This window comes from Erinaceus europaeus, chromosome 5 (assembly GCF_950295315.1).
Source record: "Erinaceus europaeus chromosome 5, mEriEur2.1, whole genome shotgun sequence".
NCBI classification, from domain to species: domain Eukaryota; kingdom Metazoa; phylum Chordata; class Mammalia; order Eulipotyphla; family Erinaceidae; genus Erinaceus; species Erinaceus europaeus.
In genome coordinates, this window is record NC_080166.1 from 94334706 (window position 1) to 94361752 (window position 27047).

Below are 27047 nucleotides of genomic sequence, written 5' to 3' on the forward strand. Positions count from 1 at the left end.
ACAACAGCTAAAGATATTAGAGTTAATAACAATTAATTGGTGTTCTGTCTTAGACTGAACTTCTAGATATAAATCTGAGACAACAGAGAATTCAAGTAGGTCATGACATACGTAGTTTTGTGAGGATAATAAAACTTCCTCACTTAGGACTAAATAAGTTTGATACAAAATCAGAACAGATTGTCCAACACAGTTAACAGTAGGTTAATGTCTACTGACCTGTGTAGGTTTGACAAGCTAAGTAGACAAAATCTTGGAATAGTGGAAAATAGTACATATTTTTAAAGAGAAGCTTAATATATAAGTACTCAAATTTGAAAATGAATCATTTATTCAGAGATAGGTAGCTAAGTTTTATCTGGTCAGCTCTATCATACTTGACTTATAACATCTGAAAGACAGATGGAACAAATAAAGCAACCTTTTACTTTAGTAATAGTCACATCATAGTGGATGCATTAGGCACTATATATGTAATTAGAAAAGTATTTTAATTCAAAGCTTTATTATCTGTAAATGAAAGGTATAAAGTATTGAGAAAATGCATAACAGAAGAAATGATACCAGTTTGCAGAGCAGCAAAGTTTTAATAGTAAATACAGTAAACAAAACAGTAAAACTTTGAATCACTTTGTCAATCAAATTTTGAAGAGCATTTTTGAAGAGAAAGAATAAAATCTTTTACATATATATGGAATAGGGAAATGGTCAGGATGATTGGAATATAATTAAGGAAAGTAAAAAAACTGAAGTTGAAGACTTGGACATTATATAATTAGAAGAACAAGAGGATGAGATGTCAGAGCTCCACCCATCTTATATGGTCCTAGGACTCAAATCTAACTTCTCCAGTCTTAGAAATTGTCCTAACTGTATTGAGAAAGTGCTGGATACTTTTATAATAGTTTGATGGCCTCTACATTTTTATTTACTAATTTATTTATTGTACAGACAGGGAGACATGAAGAGGGAAAGGGGATACAGAGAGGGAGAGACACACTTGTAGCACTGCTTTCCCACTTGTGAAACATACACCCTGCAGGTGGAGATCAGAGGTTTACCTAGGTCTTTATGCATTGAAACATGCACACTCTACTGAGTGGGTCACCATCTAACCCTGGAATCTGCATTTCTGAAAGATTTTTTTTTTTTTGCCTCCAGGGTTATTGCTGGGGCTCAGTTCCGGCACTACGAATCCACTGTTCCTGGAGGTCATTTTTTCCATTTTTGTTGCCCTTGTTGATGTTATTGCTATTGTTGTTATTGCTGTTGTTGGATAGGACAGAAAGAAATTGAGAAAGGAGGGAAGACAGAAAGGGGGAGAGAAAGACAGACACCTGCAGAACTGCTTTACCACTTGCACCACAGGTGCTGTCTTTGTTGATCTCACAGCAGCCTATGACACGGTCTGGCACCGTGGTCTCCTAGTCAAGATCTCAAGATGCTGCCTCCATGGGTGGCCAACACTATATCGTTTCTTCTCCAAAACAGAAGATTCCGGGTACATCTGGGTGACAAGTCTAGCAGATGGAGACTTGTCTCAAGTGGCCTCCCCCAGGGCTCTGTTCTGGCTCCTACGCTATTTAATATTTACATCAATGACCTCCCAGAAACTTCTTCAAGGAAGTTCATCTACGCCGATGACATCTGCTGTGCAACTCAGGCATCCAAGTTCGACATCCTCGAGGAAACACTCACAAAAGACATGTCTCTGATATCTGATTACTGTAAAAAATGGCGACTAATCCCTAGCACTGCAAAAACGATATCATCTGTTTTCCATCTACACCATGCCTCGGCCTCGCGTGAGCTTAATGTGCAGCTTGGCGATACGAGAATCCGGCATGAAGCCCAGCCAGTCTATCTTGGCGTTACTCTCGATCGCACTCTGTCATTTCATGAACATCTCATAAAAACTGCAGCAAAGGTGGGCGCGAGGAATAACATCATTGCAAGACTGGCCAGCTCCTCATGGGGCGTGAGCGCTTCTACACTATGATCATCCTCTCTGGCATTATGCTATTCCACTGCAGAATACTGTGCCCCAGTATGGTTCCGTAGCCCCCATGTCCACTTGGTCGATTCCAAATTATATTCCTCCATGAGGATAATTTCTGGAACCATCCATTCCACCCCGGTTCCATGACTGCCAGTTCTTAGCAACATCGCCCCGCCAGATATTCGTCGGGATGCGGCATCATCTAAGTTCATTTCCCACGTCTATGCTCGACCGGACCTGCCCTGTCCAACGCTTGACATCTCTTCACCCAATCTAGTCCCCTACACCTACACTGAACTTCTCTGTTCCCGTCTCTTGGAAACAGAGTTGGCAGTCAGCTGAGGTAAAGAACAAACACCTCATCACAGACCCCTGCAAGCGTCAACCCGGCTTTGACCTAGCACGTTATGATTGGGCCCTCCTCAATCGCTATCACACAGGCCATGGCCGTTGCGCCGCTATGTTCCACCGCTGGGGAGCCAGAGACGACCCGAACTGCCCCTGTGGCTACAGACAGACTATGACCCACATAGTCAACGACTGCCACCTCTCCAGATTCAAAGGAGGTCTCGAAACTTTACATCAGGCTCAACCTGATGCTGTTGACTGGCTACGGAAGAAGGGCAAAAGCTAGAAGTAGAAGAAGAAGAACCACTTGCAAAGCTTCCCCCTGCAGGTGGGGAGCCAGGGGCTCAAACCGGGATCCTTGTGCTAGTCCTTGCGCTTTGCACCATGTGTACTCAGATCACTGCACTACTGCCTGGCCCCCAAGATTTTTTCATTTTCTTTTATTTAAGGTATGTCACATGCTATTTGGGATGGACCAGCAGGCAGAGCAGTCACTATGAGGAGATCACTTACAATGCTATTTTATTAATAGTAATCTAAGCAAGAGATGTTAGCTTTAGAACCAAGGAGACATACAACAGCAGAATACCAGAATTTACGCTTAAGGTCCTAGGTTCAGTCCCTGCCATCACCAGAAGCCAGAGGTGAGTAGTGTTCAGTTTCTCTCTCTCTCTCTCTCTCTCTCCTCCCCCTCTCTCATTAAACTAATAAACGGATAATACACAGGAAATGACATTTTGAAACTGGCCATTCACAACCGAGTTTTTAAAAAGTAAATGGATTCATTATATAGTTAGGAAGCAGAAAAGAAAGTTGTAGCTACAGACTCAGACATGAATAAATTGCATAAAGTGGTACCATTTGCCAGGATAGGAAACATTGGGAAAAGTCTATATTTGGGGGTAATATTGAATATTCACTTATCTAAAGGTAAGATAACAAATAGAAACATGAACTGGATTTGTGAGGACTTCAGAAAATTGTTTTTCTTAGAGAAAAAGTTTGAGTTCATTGACATATATGTGATACTTTAATGGGTGATACCTCAGTTCCCAGCATGAGTAGACAGATGGTAGTATCTTCTTCTAACTTATATTAGACAAAACCAAATTTAAAGGAAAGAAGTTTAGTTCATTTATTAAGTGGCTGATTTTGAGGTGATTATAAGGTATCAAAGTATAAACTTTAAGAATATAAATACACTGGTGTTTCTGGAGTTTAAGAAATATATTTTACTAGAAATTAAAGTTTGAATTTATTACATATTAGCTTTCTATACCTATATAATATATACTTATATAATCTATAAGTGTGGGTGGGAATATCTGGGTAAGGAGTATAACCTTAGAAAGGGGAGTGGTAGGAGAGGAAGTGAGACTACTTCTGAGATGTTTCATAGGACTCAATCAGAAAACAATATTACATGAATAAACCTTTCCATATAATTTGATAGAAATTAAAGGAGAGTGGAAGGAAGGAGAAAGAGAAGCAAGGAAAGAAGTGCTTGGGACTAAGATCTTAAGGGGAAACAAAGTGGATGAAAGGATAAAGACTAAAAAATAATTAGAAAAGGGAGAGTTAACCAGGGGAATAAGATGTCCCAAAATTAATGAAGAGGAATTCCATCACTTAGTTCTTCTTCTTCTAGCGTTTGCCCTTCTTCCGTAGCCAGTTAATGGCTTTGAAAGTGATTGGGATCCATGTGGATTCAGTTGGCTAGGACGGATCGTCCGTTTCCCCAATGAATGGGTACTCACGGGATGCACCACGGGAAGGTCGATCCAATGCATCCCATTATATCATCCCACTTAGTGAATGGATATAACACCATGCAATACTTATTCTTAGAAAAGAGCACATGTATTTTGTCAGACTTCTGATTCAATGTAATTCAGTATATATCCATAGTTATATTTTATTGTCACCATAATTAGATTTAATGCGCTACTGATTACAAATATTTTCAAGGGTAGAATAATGAATTTCACTTCAACAAGACTTGGAATATAAGTATGCAAAGTATCCTAAAGATTCCAGCAGAACTCAGATGACAGACATTTATTCCTAAAGAGCAAGTTTAAGAAAGATTAAATGTGGTTCTGACCTTATCCATAAGATAATACCGCTGGCTTCTGAAATTTAAACTTTCTAAAATATCAACATCAAAGTTTACCACTTTCAAATACTAAAGTAGTTCTGTAGATGTTTCAAATTTATTGGGACTTCCAGAGTCATTCCTAAATAATACTTTCAGAACTTCAATATAATACTACTGCTATATTCCTTCAAGGAAAACCTATTATATTTATTTGATATAATGCTCTGCTAAATTGTTGCACTATTCTTAAATTACTGTTAAATATTCTAAGTAGCTACCTTATTAATCCATTGAACCATAGCAAAAATGCACAACTGAGACTGCTTTGAAATATAACTATATTTAGCATTTGTAATATTTGAATACTTCTGTAGGAGAGAATACATTCATATACTTTGAAGTATATTTGTAGTTAATTTTTCTTATTATTTGATGAAGAAACTTTTGAAAAATATTTTAAAACTGAGGCTGAGGGGATAGCATTGTTATTATGCAGAAAGATCTTTGGGCCTGTAACACCAGAATTTCCATGTTCAGACTTCAGTGCCATTAGTAGTTTGAGCTGAACTGATCAGAGCTTTAGTTAAAAAAATAAAATAAAAAGTTTATCTATTGCATTGAGACAGAGACAAAGAGGAATCAAGAGGGGAGATGGAGATAAGGAGATAGGGAGAGAGATAACTGCAGCACTGCTTTACCACTCATTACGCTTCCCCATGCAAATAGGGACTGGGTTCTTGAACCTGGGTCCTTGTGCTTTGTAATATGTGAGCTACCATCTGCCCTTTGATGAAGAAATTTTAGCCTCAGTACTTTTCCTAAACTCTTTGTTTACTTGAACATTCTAGCTAATGACCTTTGAAAGTTTTCTAGCTTTCCTTCCCCTTGTATTTAATGGGAAAAATATAAAGCACTCTCAGAATATATATTCCTTAAACATTTGTTTAAATTAAGTTGTCAAGGGGGACTTCTGGAGGCCTGGCTATGGAGTAGGAGCAGCCAAGCTTTGCTATCTCCAAGAGAAAAAGCAATGAAGATCACCTGAAAAGTCAACAAAATATGACCAGGATCTCTTCAAAAACTCACCAAGCCACAGGTGAGTATAGACACATGTGGCTCATGAACAGAAAAAGGTGAGGTAGTGATTCCCAGGACTGAAATGTCATACTCTGAGATAGCTGTCACCAGGCTAGGAGTTTGGTACACCATTTCCAGGTTCAAATTTTAAAAAATGACTATACAGAAACAGAAGGATGAATATGGGATGATGTCACTCTCAGGCAGAAGTTGAAAAACAAGATCAGAAGAGAAAACACAAGTAGAACCTGAACTGGAGTTGGTGTATTGCACCAAAGTAAAAGACTCTGTAGTGGATTGGGGAGCGAAGAGTATAGGTCCAAACAGGATGACAGAGGACCTAGTGGGGGTTGTATTGTTATGGGGAAAACTGAGAAATGTTATGAACAAACTATTGTATTTACTGTTGAATGTAAAACATTAATCCCCGAATAAAGAAATTTTTTTTAAAAAATGACTATAAAAAATTTTTAAAAGAAAATCACCTATACCACAGGTGAGTACAGACACAGGTGGCTTCTGAACAGAAAGGGGTTGAGTGAGTGATTTCCAGGACTAAAAATCAGTGCTCAGAGATAGCAGGCACCAAGTTAGATCTGCTGCTGAGATACACCACTTCTGGGTCCAATTTTTAGCAACAAAAAGAATGTTAAAAAGAAAGAAAAGCACCTAAAAACTCACCAATTTACAACTGTGACTTCCTGAGTCTTCATGCTATCATTGTCTCAGAGGCTGGAATAGCAGCCGGGATTAGCTATATTGACATCAAGGTCACAGAAATGGCTCTAGGACTCAGGATAAAATCTCCCCTCCCAGGTGGCTGGGTGGTAGCACACTAGGTTAAGCACACCTAAAACAATATCTCCCCTGCCCCTACCAAGATATATAAACAGGGACATCAAACACCTTAGCCACAGCTCCTCCTGCTAGCAAAACACAAAAGCCACACTAAATGACAAAACAGAAATACACAGATGGCAATGACAAAAACCCCAAATGACCAGACTCAGATCTAGAAAAAATGATGGAGTAGAGTTCAGAAAACTCATTATGAAATCAACTCAAGAAACTCAAGATAAGATTCAAGAACTCAGCAATCATTTTACCAAAGAATTACAAAACGCAGAAAAAAAAAAATCCAAACAGAACTGCATGGCCTAAAGAACATTTTGAATGCAGTTCAGGTTGAGGGATGAGGCCTCAGAAGTAGACTTAATCAGGTGGAGGAGAGACTACCCGCCAGGAAGACATAACCTTCAGCTATATATATGCTTCCAATATGCATGCACCCAAATATTTTTTAAAGTAATTACTGACATTCAGGGAGACATCTACAGCAGCACAGTATTAGTTGGAGATCTCAACACACCACTCACAGCAAAAGACATATCATCATGAAAAAAAATTCAACAAGGACATAGAGTCCATAAATGAAGTCATAGACTAGATGAACTTCACAGACATATACAGAAACTTTTACCCCTCCAAAAAATATATACATTCTTTTCAAGGGCACATGAAACATTTTTAAGAATAGACTAAATGTTGGGATGCAAAGTCAACCTTAATAAATATGTGAATATTGAAATTATAAAAAGGACCTTTTATGACCATGATGCAGTTAGGTTATAAACAAAATACAAAAAGAAATATACCCAAATTATGGGGACTGAGCAATATACTTCTGAATAATACCTGGGCCACTTTAGAAATCAAAAGAGAAATTAAGAATTTCTTGGAGAACAATGAAAATGAAGAGACCAACTACCAGACCCTGTGGGATACACAGGAGCTGTCCTAAGAGAGAAGTTTATAACATACAGGCCCATATTAACAATCAGCAAAGATCTCAAGTAAGCTACCTAACACCATGACTAAGCTAATTAGAAAAGAAGCAATAAAGAGACCCAACAGTCAGCAGGAGGAAGTAAATAGTCAAAATCAGAGCAGAAATCATTCAAATAGAATTCAGAGAATCCGCATTAATGAAACCAAGTGCTGATTCTTCAAAAGAATAAATCAAATATATAAACTATGCTACATTATTCGCAATAGCCAGAGTGGAGGAATACTAAATGCCCATCATCAGCTGACTGACTAAAGAAGTTATAGGATATATATTCCATGGAATACTACTCTGCAATCAAATAAGATGGTATTGTGTCCTTTGGGACAAAATGAATAGAACTGGAGGTGATTATACTTATTGAAGTAACTAAAGGCATGAAAGACAACTACCAGATGTTTTCACACATTTGTGGAATCTAGAGATCTGATTTACATGGACTTGCGAAAAAAAAGAAAATCCAAACAAAACAGAAGCAAGCAAACTGTTTGCAAGATTTATGAGAACTATGGTGGTTATCTTTGGGAGGTAGGAGCCTGAAGATACAGAACTTTGGTGGTGGGTGTGTTATGGAACTATTAATTGCAAGCTTACAATCTTGCAACAAACTTAATAACAAGTAAAAATTAAAAATAAGCATATAATTTTAGTTGTCAAGAAGAAGTTGTTTTAACTCAGGTTTTACCTGTCTAGACTAGTAACAGTTGAAATTTTGAGTGTATACTACTAAAATCAAAATTGGAAAATACTATTGTTGTGGTTGAAGAGATAATTTTTAGCTTTAGTATAATTACATCCCAAATTATAGATAATTATTATTTATTTACTTTATTATTTCCATGTATATGTTCTACTGAAGATCACAATTTTGAAGCATGTGCTTTAGCACTGAGCTACATCTTTGGCCTTAATTGTTTTTATACTCTTTATATAATGAATTGTAAGCATTGAATTATGCTGGCAAATGTTTAACTAGTAGGGCTCCAGGGAAAAACCCTAATTTATAGCATTTGTTGAATTTGATCATGAGTTTCTTCTGTGGTTGAGTTACAACATAACTGAACAAAGAGTTGAAAGAGGTGTCTCCACCATGTGGGTGATATAGTATAGACAATTTCTAAAGCAATGATAATAGTAAAATTAATGCTAAGTGACATCTTTTGAATACTATTTTTAACATATATATTTTTTAATCTAGAGTTATCACTAGAGTTTGATGCAAGCACCATGAATCCACCACTCTTGGTGGCCATTTTTTTCCTCTCCTCCCTCCCTGCTCATTTGATTTGATAGGACAGAGAGAAATTAGGAGGGAAGGGAAAGATAAAGAGGGAGAAAGATGGACACCTACAAACCTGCTTTACTACTTGTGAAGCATCCCTGCTGCAGGTGGAGGGTTGGAGCTAGAGTCCAGGTCCTTGCACATATTACTATGTATGTTTAACCATATGTGCCATTGCCCTCCCTGAATATAATTTTAATGTATATTTAAATTTTTATTGTGGGAATATGATGGACTATAGTACAGTTAACACATGAGTACAGTTTTTTTAACTGTAACTTTGATTTGTTTATGTATTTTAGATGGAAACAGAGAAATTGAAAGGGTAGAAAGAGATAGGGGAGAGACCTACAACACTACTTAACCGCTTATGAAATGTCCCTTCTGCAGGTGAGGACCAGGGGGCTTGAACCTAGGTCCTTGCACACTGGAACATGTGTGCTTTACCAGGTGCACCACTGCCTGGTCTCCAGGTGCAATATTTTATCTCCCAGGACAGGTGTCTGAAAAACATTTCACCCCCAACTTAGATCCTCCATCACACTTTTTAATAGTGATTATGTTTAGCAACTGGTTTACAATATTACTGTTTGTTAAAGTAGGCTTTTTTCCCAAAAAATTTGAGGGAGGTAAGTCCAGTAGATCATTGAGTCTAAGCATTAGAAGACAAGAATTGTTAAATTCCCAGAACTGAACTGGGCTTTGACCCCTTACTTATTTCAGTGACTATTTGGGAAAGAGTGGACTCAAGTCAGTATTAGTCATGTTATGCGGATTAGGAGAAAGCTAGATATTCTTTGCATTTGTATTTGTATGCTCCAAACCAGTTTTTCTTTCCCTTTCATTTAAAACCGTGTTCTAATCAAGAATATATTTAAACAATTGAATTATTGGGTCATAAGATTATCTATCCAAAAATTTTGCATTTGGCACATTTGCATCATGAAGGAAGTATAGATCATATGGTACCCTTATGAATTAAAGCTTTAATGCTCAGTGTAAACCAATTACCTCTTTTTAAAATTTAATCCTCATATATTTTAGTGGTCTCTTTGTTCTGAAAGAATTTTCAGCTCCCCACAAATGGAGTATTGGTTTAATTTTCCTATACAATTAAAGCCAGTCACATTGTGGTACGACTCAAAATTCCCTGTAGTTGTTCTAATGTGACACCACAGTCAATCCCTTTGGGAGATGATATGAAGTGTCTCTTGTGTTCTAAGTGAAGTGGGGTATATATGACTAAAACAGTTGCAACAAGAAAAAAAAGCAAGAAAAAAAAAAGGAAGAAAGAAATGATAAGAAAGAAAGAATGAAAGTAAACAATAACAAACCAAAGTCCTCCTCATAAAAGGGAACACAACCACTCACCAGCAGCCATCTTGATTCCACCCCCTATTTCAATATACTTTTACAAACTTCTCTTTAACTTCACAGACCAAAAGTCCAGTTAAATCTTTTCCAGGAAATTATCATCACAAATTTAAAGGCTAAAGTTTATGAAAGTTTAAATTTGATTATCTTGTACATTTTTTTCCACAAAAACAAATAGATTTCAAAAGAACTTGAATTAATATCCTGCTATAGGGCTTAGTTTTGGTAAAAAATATAAAATTTGTTCTGAAGTATTCATATCAAAATAATTTTATTCAAGAGTGCCTTACTAAATGAAATTGTAGCAAGTACATTTTATATCTTGAAACTGGTAGACAAATAAGAAAGGGCAAGTATTAATTGAAAACTTTTTTATTCATATTTATTTTTATTCATATTTTTAAATGATTCTACATCTGGATAATTTTAGGTAAATTTTAAGTACTGTATGGTGCCTTTTAATGACTGTACAAAATTAGGTGGAAGTGGTTGATGGTAATAGTCAGAATTCCATTTTTTATATTTATACTTAAGGCTATTCTTTTATTTTTTAATTTGTGATTAATAGTGGTTTACAAGAATATTATAGGATAGTTCAACACCACACATATCACCAAAATCCTATGTCCTCACTCATCTCCCTAAGATAATCACTATGCTTACAACAACATCTTAGAAATGGTTTGTTTGTTTCTAATATTTTGCCAGTTCATGTGTATCAGTTCTCTAAATTCCATGAATGAAACTATCAGTTTTATTTATTTACTTATTTTGCTAAGCACAATCACTTCTAGTTCCATTCATTTTATCCCAAAGGACACAATAGTGCTTTTTTATTGTAGAGTAGTATTCCATGGAGTATATAACCTATAATGTCTTTAGCCAATCCTTTGTCAGTGTGCATTTGGACTGTGGGACTATGTGAAAGCTTGGTAGAGCTTAGGGAAAACTCCCCCCATCCTTGGATGGAGGTCTGGAAAAGACACCCCCTTGTTAGCCTCTTTCACAGAGATGAGCAAAGGGGAAAAATTCTCCCAGACTCAATTTCCCCTTGTAAGACTCTCAAGCCCACAGAGATCTCACAGTTTTTCCCTGCTAGCAGGAGGCCACATGGCTGCCTGCTTTAAGGTTGATTCAAAGTTCACATAGTCACCTCACTTTTGATCACAAAGGAGAACACACTCCATCTTCTCGACAACAGACAGTGACGCCCCAAAACATTATTTCCTTATTACCTTTGATATCTATGATTTACATCAAGTCTTATTTATCTTTTATCTATCTCACCCTGCTGGTTTAACCCCTATGCTTCTCTCAAATGCCTTTAGATAATTAACTTGTTTGCATCATGGAGAATAATTGTCTTGACCTTTATGTATCGCATCAATTCTTGTCATACCAGCCCCCTATCATAGGGGCAAGCTGACCTTTAAGAAACCTGTAATTTCTGACGTATTTGAAAAATGTTCTTTGTTTGAATCCCTATATAAACCCAAGCCTACTCCCAAATAAATGAGAGTGTTCATACCAGAATCCTCCCTGGTGTCTCTTGTCTATATTGCTGAGCCCTTGAGCTAGTGAGGGGAAAACGGTAAGCTTACCTTCCTGGCTGAGAGTCACCCCGCATGAGCCCCAGCACTGGGCTATTTCCATACTTTGGATATTGTGCATAGTATTGCTATAGGGATACATATGCTCCTTTAAATTAGTGTTTGTATGTCCTTTGGATAAATGCCTAAGTGAACTCCATTTTTATTTATTTAAGTACTGTTCACAAGTCTTCTAAAGAGGCTGTACCAGTTTGCATTACTACCAGCAGTGTAGAAGAGTCCCTTTTTTTCCACAACACCAACACCTGTCTTTCCTGTTTTATAGATATAGGTCATTATCATAGTTGTGAGTTGGAATTTCAATATAGTTTTTTTTTGCATTTCTCTAATGATAAGTGAAGTAGAGCATTTCTTCATTGTCTGTAGGGCATGTGTAGATCTTCTTTAGAAAACTGTTTATTTAATTCTTTGGACTACTTTTTATTGGGTTGAGCTGTACCAAATATTTATCAGTATTTGATATTAGTGGTTAGTCAAATGTGTGATGTGCAAATATCTTCTCCCATTTACTTGGTTGTTTGGTTATCATTATGTAGTTTATTTTGATGTGTAGATTTCTAGTTTGATGTAGTACCATGTTTTTACTCTTGTTTTCATTTCCTATGCCCACTGTGCTGAGTCTTCAAATATACCTTTGGTTTGAAGATGCTACTATGTTTCACCATAAATTTTATAGCTTTTGTTCTGATATCCAGATCTTTGATCAATTTTGATTTGTTTTTGTTGTATGGTGTTAATTGGTGGTCCAGTTTCACTTTTCTACATCTGACTGTCCCATTTATCTAGGAGTGTTTGTTGAAAAGACTTTAATCCATAGAATAGTTTTGACATTTGTCAAAAGGTTTTTTTTTTTTTTGTAGATTAGGTGGCTATATTTGTGTGAACTCATTTCTGGGCTCTTTATTCTGTTATACTGATCCAAGTGTTCATTTTCATTCCACTGCCATGATGTTTTAATTACTGTTGTGCTAGTTCCCTCCTTTTTTCTTGAAAGTGCTTTGGATATTCAAAATTTTTTGTTTCTTTGTTTTTTTTTTTTCCTTTGGGCTATTCTTTGTGATGTTGGGGGTAGAATTGAGAATACAAGGTATCTGAAATTCTGATTATGTATTTTTTGTTCTTCTGGGAGAAAGTGACTTGGCTGTGCCTGTTTGTAAATATTCAACAACTTGTATACTGATGTATATGTATATAGCATATTTCAATAAGTATTTAAGAATATGTGTACCTAGTGAAAGTTGTGGTGATTTATATTTAACATGTGTGTGTGGAATTATACCCCTGAAGTTCTATAACTTTGTAAAACTCTGTCTTTAGTAAAAAAAAGAAAAAAAGATTGTGTACATTATACTATTTTACATATTCAGATAATATATATGTACATTATAATTATGATTTTTTATAAAAGTACTTCTGTTTGAAGTTTTTAGTGATAATGAGGCTAAATTTCATAATAAAGTTTTGTAGAGGAATTCTTTTTTAATGTATTAATAAAATATGTTAAATGTATCATCAATTTTGTTGACATTTAATCATCCATGAATTCATATAATAGGCTATTTATAGGAGTCACTTGAGGTTTATTTCAGTTCAAAAAAATTCTAGTAAACCTATGTGTGTAAAAAGTTTGAGAGAGAGAGAACATCATGAAATAGATATACACGTTCTCAGTACTAGATGTCTATTTAGATGAAAATATTTTGTAAATATTTAATGTGTTACTGGCAAAGAGTTTTAAAGTTCTTGCCTTGTGTGTATCAAGACAGATTGCCAGTTGCTTGGAGCTGTTCAGTGAAGCTCAAGTTAAACTTCAATTTAAATATGCTTTCCTCCAAGTATATTTAGTCACTGAAAAAAGAATAATTGCTTCTCTTAAAATAACTCAAAGTATATATGACTAGATATGGATTATTGTCTTTCAGTTATACTGGTAATTATTGAAAGGATGACTATCAGCTTCATTTTGCATAGAGATTAGATTATAATTGAGTCTTTTTTATGAAACCAAGGAAGTAATTTGGCTATATTGATATCTGTATTATAGTTGAAATGTTGAGAAATTAGTGGTTATTTTTCTGGAACTAGGAATTCATTAATGCTCTGTGAACAATATAAAAGAATTTTTTTAAATGTTAGAACACATTCTCTATTAGTAGTTTCTTTCTTAATTGAATCTTATAATAACTAGAGAGATGTTTAAAACAGAATCGATGAATTTAGAATATTCTTCCCAGTTAGGCTTGGAAAAGGAAGTAGAAATTGGAGAACTAGAGAATCTATCTGTAAGATTTTGTGGATTATCTTTGTGATTGTATTATTATCTAAGATTTGCTAAAAGTGAAGATAATTAGTATAAGATGAAATATCAAGAGATGTATATTCTGTCAGATTAATAAGAGAACTATCTGCAAATGATATCCTCTATGTTCTGATCTCCAAATTATACATATATTCCTTCTCTTCCAGAAGGAATGACAGTTGAGAATTTAGTATTTATATACTTCTCAGACCTTAATTTTCATTAATATGTATATATTACTAGATAAAATATATTTTTACTGTCTTATTTGTTTATAGTGTTTGAGAGCTCCATCATTGTTGGTATTTGAGGCTCTATTAATTTAGTAAGTTTTTTTATGAATGTTGATAAAGTATCATATAGTATAATAAACATGAGATTTACTCATATTGCACTTAGATTTTGTCTTATTATGTGTATTTATATGTCATTGAGAGAGTTACTTAAGCTAGTGTAACCAGTTGTCCTATCTTCAGAACAGGACATAAGTATTTTTCTTACAAAAATATGTAGACAGCGTTCATCTTTCTCCATATCATTGTCAATATTAGTCATTTCCTGTTTTGTTATTACTGGACACTCTCACTGGTCTGAGGTAAAATATAATGTTGTTTTATTCATTTTTTATTTAATTTTTTTAAATTAGTTCATCTTTTGCACCACTCTCATCACCAAAGGTCTGTGTCCCTATCCCTACCCCCATAGATAACCACTCTAGTTCTCCCACAGTCTTGAACATAGGTTGACATTTTGTTTTTTTCACATTTGTATGTTCAGTTGTCTATATTCAGTGTATAAGTGAAACCATTCTGTAGTTGTCCGTCATCTCCTTACTTGCTTCACTGAGCATGATCTTCTCTAATTCCCACTTTGTTCCAAAGAACACAATATCCAATGATAAATGTAGTGCTGTATGTTCTCATTTATCTGTGGATCATATATACCTTTTCTCTAGAAAAATTCCTATTCTCACTTGCCTACTTTTTATTCAGTTATTCTCTTTTTTGTCATTGTTATTGAGTTGTATGAGTTCTTTATAGGTGCTTAATATCAGATGTTTGTCAGAGGTTTGCTATGAAAATGCCTTTTCCCAATTACTGGGTTGCTGGTTTATCCTTGCTCATTTTTCATGTGATGTGCAGAGGCTTTTTAATTTGATACAGTCCAATTTATGTAATTTTGTTTTAGTATCACTTTCTTGTGTGGCTACATCTCCAAATACATCACTGAGTTTGTGATCCTGAAGTGTTCCATCATTATTTTCTTCTATGTACTTTACAGATTTAGGTCTTTGACCCAATTTGAATTAATTTTGGAGCATAGTGTTAAGTGGTAACCTAGTATCATTTTTTTTCTACACATGGATATCCAATTTTCTCAGTTACATATTTGAAGAAGTTTTAACCACCCCCACCCCAAACAGTTTTGGCTTCTGTTATATAACAGGTGCCTGTATTATATGTGTGGATTTATTTCTGAGCTATCTTATCATTCCACTGGTCCTAGTGTGCATTTCTGTTCCAATACCATATTGTTTTAATTACTATTTTTTTTAGTATAAACTGAAGTTGGGAACTATAATACCTCCATCTTTTTCTTCTTTTTCCTCAAGAGTGCTTTGGCTGTTAATTTTTTGAAATGATTCCACAAAAAGTTTTAGATAGGTTGCTAAATTTCTTTGAAATATGTTATTAGAATTTTGATAGAGGTTGAATTAATATATATATTTCTTTTGGCAGTGCAGTCATTTTAATGATATTTATTCTTCCAATCCACAAAGAATGTTCTTTCATTTCCTTATGTTATTGTCTATTTCTTTTAATAATGTCCTATAATTTTCATTGTAAATATCTTTTGCCTCCTTTGTTATATTCACTGTCAGATCTTTTGGGGATAGACTGTAAATTGAATTGCTCCCAACAATTTACTTTCCTCTGATTGTGTATAAGGATTCCACTGATATATATTTTTTCTACTTTGCTGAATTTTTTGGTGGCTTCCATTAATTTTTTGGGTGGTTTCTTTGGGATTCTTTAGGTATCATATCACCTGAAAATAGTTTAATGCCTTCTTTTCTGATATGGATTATTTATCTCTTCATTGCCTGGTTGCAATGCCGAGGAAATACCTACTTTAGAGGTGAAATAATCAGGGCAATATTTTTTTATTTTTTTATTTGTTATTGGATAGAGACAGAGAGAAAATGAGAGATAAGGGGGAGATAGAGAGTAAGAGAGACAGAGAAACCTGCGGACCTGCTTTACCGCCTATGAAGTGACTCCCCTGCAGGTAGAGAGCTGGGGGCTCAAACCAGGATCCTAACCAGTCCTTGTGCTTTGTGCCACATATCAAGGCAATATTTTATTTATTTATTTATTTATTTTCCTCCTCCAGGCTTATTGCTGGGCTCGGTGCCTGCACCATGAATCCACCGCTCCTGGAAGCCATTTTTTTCCCCCTTTTGTTGCCCTTATAGCTTCGTTGTGGCTATTATTATTGCCCTTGTTGACGCAATTCGTTGTTGGATAGGACAGAGAGAAATGGAGAGAGGAGGGGAAGACAGAGAAGGGGAGAGAAAGATAGACACCTGCAGACCTGCTTCACCGCCTGTGAAGCGACTCCCCTGCAGGTGGGGAGCCGGGGGCTCGAACCGGGATCCTTACGCCGGTCCCTGCGCTTTGCGCCACATGCGCTTAACCCACTGCGCCACCGCCCGACCCCATCAAGGCAATATTTTAAGTCTCATTTAACTGACTACAAAAGTTTCATATATAAAACACTGTGCTTCAAGTTCTTTATTTAATTTTCACAAAAATCTAAAGAGGTAGAAGCAACTTGAGTTCAACATAACTGATGTTTATTGCTATGAGTGGCACATCTGAGGACACATTCAGTAAAGCCTGAATTTAATATCAGATTTGTCAGGCATTAAACCCGTGTGTGTGTGTGTGTGCATATGTACACATGTGTGTTGCAAAGCCCTGACAGATGTGTTATTCTACCACTCTCTGGGCCAATATTTTCTTTCAACCAGAGTGATTCTGAGGCTTGGAGCCTCCATGAAAAATCCACCACTCCCAGTGGCCTTAAAAAAAAAAAGAAGGCAAAGAGAGGAAAATAGAAAGAAACAGAAATTGAAAGAGAATATGGAGACATAGAGAGAAAAAGGAGATACCTGCACCACTTGTGAACTTCCTTCTGCGGTTGGTGACTGGCGGGTTGGGTCTTGTCCTTGTCCAAGTTTGTCTTTTTTTTTTTTTCATTTTAGGTGGGGCAGAGAGAGAGACAGAGAGAGAGAGAGAGAAAGAGAGAGAGAGAGAGAGAGAGATTGAGACTATACCATCTATGGAGTTTCCCTTGGTGCCATCCATAGCACACATATGTAGTGTTAGACTTAAACCCTGGGTCTTGTGCACCTTGTGCATTAGATTCTTTATACCATCCAGCTTCTTTAAATATCTCCCCTCAGTGAATCATTTTCTAATGCTTCATGGCACTTGTTAATGCTAATATTTCTTGGACTGCTATGTTTTATATATTGAATAAAAAAACTAGAAGTTATTTGGCATACAGAGATCTCTGAGTTTTGATGATTATGTATTTACATAGCTAATGTGCATCAGAGGTTCTATTAATCACTATGTATGTATGTATTTATCTAGTTTTTATTTCCCATTAAAGTATAAACATCCTGGAAATATGAACTATACATATTTATGTTCCTAGAATGTACAGAAATTTCATTTTTTAATTTTTCTTTTCTTTTTTATTTTTTTTATATTTTTAAATTACAGAACTACATGTCAACAGGGGGTTGAATCCACACCATTCCCACCACCATAGTTCTGAATCTTCACTCTTCCCACTGCAATCCACTACAGTCCCCCTAAAGTTGTAGACATGGGCCAACCATTTTCTCTACAACTATCTCTCCACATTTATACAAAGTTACCCCTCATTTTCCTGATTCAATCCTCTCTTTCCCTCTAAACCATTCATGATATCATAACTACCTCAATATGTCCCTCTCCTTTTCCCTTCTCTCTCTCTGGGTGCTGATGGAGCTGGAGTGCAGAGTCCCCTTATCTTCATCCTATCACTTTTCCCCTGATGGGAGTATGGATCAAGGTTGTTTATGGGGAGCAGAAGATAAGAGTTCTGGCTTCTATAGTGCTTCTCCGCTGAGCATGCACACTGACTGGTCGATCCATACCCCCAGCCGAACATATTGCAATTTTATAAAGGGCATATAGTAAATATGTTTTATCAAACAGATATATTGTGATTAGGGGATGACTATGGTATTAGAAGGACAGAGGAAGAAAAGATAAAGGAGTGTCTTAAAAACTAGAAGACAACTGTAGTATCCCTACTCCTCTTGATTTCAGGAATGTGGAAATTTTAGTAGGTTGAATCTTTTTTTGATTTACATTGTTCTGTATTTCTTATAGTAGTTATAAATTATGCATTTTCAAAATGACACTAATTTACACATATTAGCAGATGCCACTAATTTATCAGATTAAACATGCTTTGAATTACTAGCCTTTTTGATTTGTTCACATTGTATGTATATTACGGAGTATATCCCTTATTTCACATACACTATAAATTAAAAACTGGTAAAGCTCCTGATCTGCAAAGAGATCAATATTTTTATGAATAACCACCAGATCAGGTTCTGTCTATTTGTAATATCAGTTACAGTGTTTCTCAGGCATAGTCAACTTCTGGAAAGTGGAAATTGGTTCTTTATTAAAGCTTTGAGCTTTATTTTATCTGGGAGTACAATTGACTTCTTTTCTCAGGTTGTTTTGATTTGAGGCATATTTATTGTGTGTGCTCTGATTTTTCTTCTTGAGGATTCTAATCTTGGAATTGTTTTAGTTAATGTGGTGTTTACATGTGTTTCTCATATGTCTTCTACCTCTGAAACAACTCAATGAAATTCACCAAACAGTTATGATCTTGCTACCTTTATAGACTTAGGTCTTAAGTATTTGTGTGTAAGAACACACTGATTCTCTCTTATTGCAGGAGAGATGGAATGAACTAAGTTAATAATCTCCTTATTCATCTAGTCATCCACTGTTAAATCATGTTATTCTGCAGGACTGAACTTAGCCTCCTGCACACTATGCACAGGTGAAGTCAATCATAGTAGTTGAGGAGGAGGGAGAGGAGAAGGAGTAAGAGGAGGAAAAGAGGGAGAGTCACATAAATCCATAATTCTATAGAAAAGGGCCAGAAACAATAGCTTATAGGGCATATAGGAATAGAGCGCTTGCTGTTCCATGTACATGTGTTGGTCTGCTTCTGATTCTGTTTTTAAGACCCCTTCTGTTTTGATCATCACGTTAGGTTTCGCTTGCATTGCTTAACGCTGTGGTCAATTTACATAATCATTGTTTTGTTTGAGACCCACACTGGTTTAATCCCCACTGGTTCAAGCTTTTTCCACTCCACCCCCTCTCCTAGTCAAATCCTGTTTTCCACCATTTAATCCCCACTGGTTCGAGCACTTTGCTTTTTCCTTCTCTCCACCCCCTATCCTACGTACTTCCTCTTCCTGACACTTCTGCCTCAGGAGATATAAAGGACAGGATTTTCTAATGAATAGAGATTAGATTGATTGATTGCACTGCATCCCGCTCATCAATAAAGATTTAACTGTGTTCCCAGCTCAGCCATGAGTCCCTGGTCCTCTCTCTCCCACCTGCAAAGCTAGGCCAGCATATTGGTGCCCAAACAGGGACCAGCATGCATGACCCAGGTTTAAGCACAGTCCCAATTATACTGGGGGGCAGAGGGAGAGAGCTTTGGTGCTTTAGTATTGTGGTATCTGTCTATCTGTCTGTCTGTCTGTCTAATCTATCATCTGTCTACCTATCATCTATCTATCTGAAAAAGTCCACCTAGAGCAGTGAAACCATCATGACAATAACAACAGACCTATACTTCCTAGGAAGCCAGAGGCAAAGTGTTTTATAGCACCTGGAAATGGGAAAGGTAATTTTAGGAAAGTAAAAGTGTGTGTGTGGGAGGGGGGTTATGGGAGCTATATTTCTTCACATTCCCTTGACATCTTGCACAACTGGATTTCTCATCTGTCAGCTGCAGTTGGGACCATGTTATCTTACCTGTTAGTCTTTTCTTTAATATTTTTTTCTTCTGCAAAATAAGCTAATAAATGTTCTGTTTATTCTTCTCACACAAAATCAATGCACTAGTAGGCTGTGGAAACAGGTAGTCAGTGGCTCATATCTAGCTATGAAGTCAGGAAGAAAATTGCAAGAGCTGAAGAGAAATGTCATTTAAAAGAGTTTAAATTTTAATGTTTATATATAAAGTTAATTTATGTCATGTAAGCAATTTATAGCTTCTAATTTTTTATATCTTCATACTTGATGGTTTATATTTTTCAACTACTACAGTTCTTAAATGAGTTGTTATCTTTATATGAATTTGCGTCTGTGGTTAATTAAATTGATAAAAATGCTTGACAGGATATTAATCCCTAGTCATAACTTCTAACATTTTTATGTTTGCAGTTTTTGAAACATGCATAAAGAGTAAAGATTACTCAGATAACATTTGTACATTCAAATCTACTGTGAAGCTTACTTGAAGTTTATTAGGTTAGAGGCAATATATACAAATGCATGATAGAAACTGTTCAAGGAAAATTAACATTTTACAATATGTAAGATTCATAGTGATTGGATAATTAATTTCTCAGAACATCACTTAGAGTATTTTGGCGTTATCTTTAGTTCGGTGTACTTATCTTCTCTACAGTATAGCAAGGGGTGTGCTCTTATATAAAGACTTCTTAAAAAAAAAATTCTCTGAACAATCTAAACTCCAACTTTACTGTTTTCAACCCCATACAACCCTCACAGGGAATCACTTGTTATTGGCTAATTGACTTGAAATCACTGTGATCATGGATCCTCCAAATGTGAAGTACTCTGTATAATGTAGATGCAGAGCCTCAGTCACACTCTGACAATGCTGTGCTCTAGACCTCAACCACTAATCTGATGTTATGACATATGTCTTATAGCCAGGTGCAAAAAAAAATGTAGAAACATGAAGTGTGTGTGTGTGTGTGTGTGTGTGTGTGTGTGTGTGTGTGCGCGCGTGTGCCTGTATGAGGGGTAATCTATGTAAATATAAAAAAAGAACTTGGAAAGACATTTGAATGGACTTCTAATGAGCTTAGTAACCTAATTTTCAGTTGAAAACACAACATATTTTTACATTGAGGATATTTTGGGAAACATCAATATTTCTTTTATAAAGATTTGCTTTTTTATGTAGATCTCCCACTAAGGTGTGTTTTTTTTTTTTTGTAAATACTTATGATATTTAAAAATGTTACCTGTATGTCCCTTGATGAATGCACATTTTGTTTTGAAATGTGTCTTTTCATCAGTTAAAAAAAAAAGTCCAGTAGGAACCATGGCTTGCTTTTTGGAAACTTAAATTATAAGAGAAAGGACACTCAGAACTGACACACCCATAGTTGAGTGTGAAATAGTTAATGATCACCACAGAATTGGTTCTCACCACTAGAAAGCTTAAAAAGATACATCTACCATTACTGTTCCTTTTTAATTTTTTCCTTAGATTTCATTTTATCATTACTTACATTTCAGAAATGATAGGGGGAAATCAGACCTGTGTTTACCAGTAATATGAAATATTAAGCCTAAACCTGCAGACAGTATGCCTTTTGAATAAAAGAAACAGAAGCTGAAGAGAGTCCAGTTTGAACATTCTGCAGTATGCAAATGTCATTTTATCTCAGCAAATGTTTCACCAAAGTGGATGCTGCAGGGCTGGGAGCTTCTGCCTGTGATTTAGGTTGTAATTTTATTTGTGGGAATAAACCAATCAGGAGACTCCAATTGTCATAGCAATGAGGTGATCAATAGTCCATTACTGTATAGAACAGCTACAGGAAGAGCATTGAAGATTTTAATGCATGAATTATGCATGCAGTGCTTATTCTTTAGTCTCAGAACAGAATGACAGGGTTTGTGAAGTCGCTTCAGATAGTTTCTTGCATTTAAGTGACTGCAGTGAAATGCTCAATATTTTCAGGCATAGAAGTGGCATTGACTGGAGCCAGCCAAATTTGGAAGATGTAATCCCTTTGCTCCCAGCACAGAATGCTTTATTTGAAAGTAGTGCTGTGTAGAGAGCAGCTTCAGTGCCTTCTAACCTGCTCTCCCCAGAAGGTTGGCTGAAGGATGGGAGCAGTGGCTGTGTCTGCCTGTGAGGTCACAGCTTGGAGTCCTTTTAACTCGCTTTCTGCTGCAGGAGAGAGGCATATTATGGTATGACTGATGCTGCGTTTCCTCAGATGGTCAATTTGTAAGAAATTCACACCCTAAGCAACGGATAACTCAATATATAAGGTAAGTCTGAGCTTTCTCTCCAGGTTAGATCACTGTAAAGGAGATGTGCTGAGTTAGGATAGCAATGATGCAGTATAAGTAAGGTTGACTCAGACTTAAGAATTGCAATGCAGTGTCGGGATTTTTCTATTGTTATGTTAATTGAAGACTGGTTTTATATTATATCTTTGACAGTATTGTGTCATAGAGTATTTTATGTTGAGCACAAAAGCTTTTCAGGAATGTAGCAGAACTCACAGAGGTGTGTATCTCAAGTCTGCAGAATGGGGAGGGGTGACACACAGACTGAGCTCAATCAATGCTAGAAAATTACCTCCTTTTGGAGAAGTTATAGCAGCACTGTGGTATTCGTTTGGCTCAGATTATATCCTTAATGTCAACATTTGTAAATTATGATAGATGATGTTGTGGGTACACACACACACACACACACACACACACACACACACACACACACACACACTCCCAGAACTAGGAAAAGCACTGAGGTACTCAAACTCAGATATTGTGTTGAATACAAATTGAACAGATGGAACCAAACTATTTTGCACTGGTATGTCCTTGAAGGAAGACCTTGTCAGAAACAAAGCAGTTTACCTTCAACCTGTAGTGAGGAAAGGATGGATGAAATATTTTGAAATTTATGAAAAAGGTTTTATTATTTCTTGATACTTTAAAATTTAATCTGCAATTGCAGTACCAACTATTTTAATAGCCAAATAAAATTCAAAGACTCTTTAAAGCTAAAAAGTATAGTCCTATACTATTTATTATATTTGCCAATCTTTGTGATTAAATGTATCTTTAAATATCATGGCAAATAATGAATATATAAACTGTAATATCTATTATTCCTGAACACATTCTTATGGTGGGGAAAATAGTATTAAATAACATTTAGTATTGACTCTACATATTTAAATAATCTTTAAGAATGTCTTTCAATAATAATACCAGTTATGCATAAACAAATAATATTTAACTTACAAGAGTGTGTGTAATATATCATAAATGTTTATTATCTCAAGTATTCTAAGTCATGGCAAGGTTAGAAAACTGTTTCCCAAATAATTTATTAAGAAACAGCACAGGACGTTAGTGGAGGGTGTGGTGACTTACACATACCATGTGTAGCTCTGACAATTATATCTCTGAAATCTTCTAATTTTGTGCCACATTGTTAAATCACTAATAAAAAGATTAAATAGTAATAGAAAAGAGAAAATATATTTTTGTGTCATTGACACTATTTTTTTTTTTTGAAAGAGGGCAAAGATCATAAGAATCATTTTTCCAGGAATTCACAATACATTTCAATTTCTGCTACAGTGCTACTATTCTACTTGGATTTCTTGTCAGTTGCCTTGTGGTGTGTGAGGCACAGAATTCCCAGCAATACATTGATATCTTCAAAGCTGGCTTATACAATGAAGTTCACATATGGAGATTTTCCTTAGGGAGGGGAAGAAAGGAAGTAACTACAGCTTATATGTCTCAGAAGTCTGCTGATGCTGAGTCACAGTGATTAGTTAGACTCAAATGCCTCCTGAACTGAGATGCTGATTAACAAGTAGCAATATGGAATCTAAAGGAAATTTAAATTTAGATTTAAAGGAGGGAGTAGAAATGTAAAGATATTCACCGCATATGGACACATACTGAATTTAATGGCAATGCTACCTGTTGGATCTGGCTAACAAGATAGGAGAGCAGAAGTCTTATGCAGTGTGACAAGATGTTAGCACTAAAATTACTGAGCTGGTATAGAAGAGTGTGTAGACAAAGGTGTTGTGTAGTACTAGATTTTTATTTCTCTAAGCCTCTCTGTCTAGTCTCAAATCAAGCCATTAATCAACCTAGTGGAAAATATTTGATTATCAGATTAAAAAAATAACAAAAACCTTCATGTGAGGGAAATCTAAAATGAATGTTCTCAATTCACAGTTCCCACAGTAGTTAAATGAATTTGCATAGGCTAACAGTTGGAAATAAATAATGAGATTCATGAGAATACTTGTATATCAACTGCAAAATATTAAGCAAAACATCAAAATCAGTTTAAATAGTTATCATTATGGCAAAATGTAGTCATATTAGGTACAATTGAAAAGGAGGCTGAAAATATTACAAAATAGATATAATAAAAAGATATAATAGAATAAGTAACAGTGGATAATACTGTAATCTTCTTCTAGCGTTTGCCCTTCTTCCGTAGCCAGTCAACAGCGTCAGGTTGAGCCTGATGTCTGCTTGTTGCTGGCTTTGAAAGTGACTGGGATCCATGTGGATTCAGTCGGCTAGGAAGGATCGTCAGTTTCCCCAATAAATGGGTACTCACGGGATGCACCACGAGAAGGTCGATCCAATGCATCCCAATACTGTAATAACAACAAATATTGACAGAATAATAGTGAAATGTCAGGTACATGATTTTAGAAAGAAAATGTAATATTTTATAAATTCTGAAATATTATGGTTTACTTATATAGGGTTTTAGGATTTACTTAAAATGAACTTTATGGCGGCCAGGCAGTAAAAGCGCAAGGACCCATGCAAAGACCCAACCCCCCCTTCCTACCTGCAGGAGGATCAACTGACAAACAATGAAGCAGGTCTGCAGGTGTCTGTCTTTCTTTCTCCCTCTCTATCTTCCCCTACCCTCTCAATTTCTCTCTGTCCTATTAAAAAACTAGAAGAAAAAAAATGGGCACAGGAGAAGTGGGTTTGTAGTCCAGGCACTGATCCCCAGCGATAACTCTGGAGGCAAAAAATAAATAAATAAAATAAAATAAAATGAAGGAAAAAATGGTTTAAAAAATGAACTTTAGCAGTCTGAAAATTGCCATGGTGGAAAAGGCATTGAACTCTCAAATATAAAGTTTCAAATTCAGTCATCAGTATCACATGTACTGAAATTATGTTCTAGTTCTTTCTCATTATTTAATAGTAAATATTTAAAGAATTTATTTTATAGGGCTGAACACTGGTGTACCCAATTGAGTGCATAGGTTACCATATACAATGACTTGGGTTCAAGTCCCCACTCTCCACCTGCAGGGGAGACACTTTGGGTCAGTAGGTGTTTCTTTTTTCTCTCCCTCTCTATATCCCCCCTCCCTGGTTTCTCTTTGTCCAGTAAAATAAAGGAGAAAAAAGGAAATAAAGGAATACAAATAAACAAATAAATAAATAAATATTGCCATGGGGAGTGGTGGATTCTTCCTGGAGGCATTGCATTGAACTCCAACAATAATCTTGCTGGTAATAACAACAAAGAAGAATTTTAAAGGTGGTATAAATAAAAGTTCTATTTATTTACTTATTTACTTGTGATTTAACATTGCTTCACACAATGGCAGGATATAATTTCCCAATGTGTGTGAGTAGGTAACCCATTCTGTCCACCACCATAGTCCCTGTTCCCCATCCTTTCTTCTAACAGCCACCAGTTTTCAGAGCCTGAAAGACAATAAAACAATATTTAAACAAACACAAAAAACTTCCTAACATGCCCTTTAACAATTATTATGTATCAGGAGTCAGGCGGTAGTGCAGCGTGTTAAGCGCATGTGGTGCAAAGCGCAGGGACCAGCAGAAGGATCCTGGTTCGAGCCCCTGGATTCCCACCTGCAGGGGAGTAGCTTCACAGGTGGTAAAGCAAGTCTGCAGGTGTCTTTCTCTCCCCCTCTCTGTCTCCTCCTCCTCTCTCCATTTCTTTCTGTCCTATCTAACAAGGACAATGTTTATAAACAACAACAGTAACTACAACAATAAAAAAAAACAAGGGCAACAAAAAGGTTAATAAATATAAAAAAAACAATTGTTTTGGATCAATTATCTCTCCAATACTTAATTTAGTTGAATTGTTTGTTTGCATCATTATCTTATTGTTTTAGATTTTTACTTTATTTTTATTACCACTTTTTATTTGTTTATTTATTTCCTTTTGTTGCCCTTTTTTTATTGTTGTAGTTATTGGTGTTGTCATTGGTGGATAGGACAGAGAGAAATGGAGAGAGGAGGGGAAGACAGAGGGGGAGAGAAAGATAGACACCTCCAGACCTGCTTCACTGCCAGTGAAGCGACTCCCCTACAGGAGGGGAGCCGAGGCTGGAACTGGGATCTGTCCTTGCATATTGTGCCACGTGCGCTTAATGTGCTGCGCTACCACCAGACTCCCTATTACTACTTTTTAAAGATGTATTTATTTATGAGTGAGAGACCCATAACATCACTCTGGCACATAGGATCCTGGGCACAGACTTGGACCTTAATGCTTGCTAGTCCATCACTTTGTTTACTGCACCATCTCCTGGTTACTTGTTTGATCAGAGCACTGCTCATCTCTGACTTAGGGTGGTGCTACAACTGAACCTGGGAATTCAGAGCCTCAGGCATGAATAAGTCTTTCTGAATAGACATGCTTTCACACCACCACTGCTCTTACTTATTATTTTTTTAATTTAAGGAAAAATTCTAAGATATCATTCTGCAACTTCAAGTTCAATTCATTTTCTAAATTGTGTGTTATAGAGGGAGAGTATATCCTCCTGAAATATGAACATATAATTAGAAGTATTTAGTCTTGTATCAAGATGTATAGGTCTAAACTTTTAAATGTTTTTGAGATTATTTTAATTTATAGTTTGCTAAATTTCCTACATAAAAACAAACATCTCTCTTGACAA

The 27047-nt window shown here is 36.0% G+C and overlaps 1 protein-coding gene across 4 annotated transcripts in view; it reads left to right on the forward strand.

Moving 5' to 3' along the window:
* Positions 1–27047, forward strand: part of CNTN1 (contactin 1) — a 340636-nt gene that overhangs the window by 111664 nt on the left and 201925 nt on the right. The window contains exon 1 of one of the 4 annotated variants that reach the window (XM_060191554.1): positions 21984–22359. The exons of 2 other annotated variants lie outside the window; for them this stretch is intronic. The gene's annotated coding sequence lies outside the window, so the exon portion shown is untranslated. Of the gene's footprint in view, positions 1–21983; positions 22360–27047 lie in introns of those variants that run through there. One more of the 4 variants, XM_060191552.1, reaches the window with a different exon arrangement.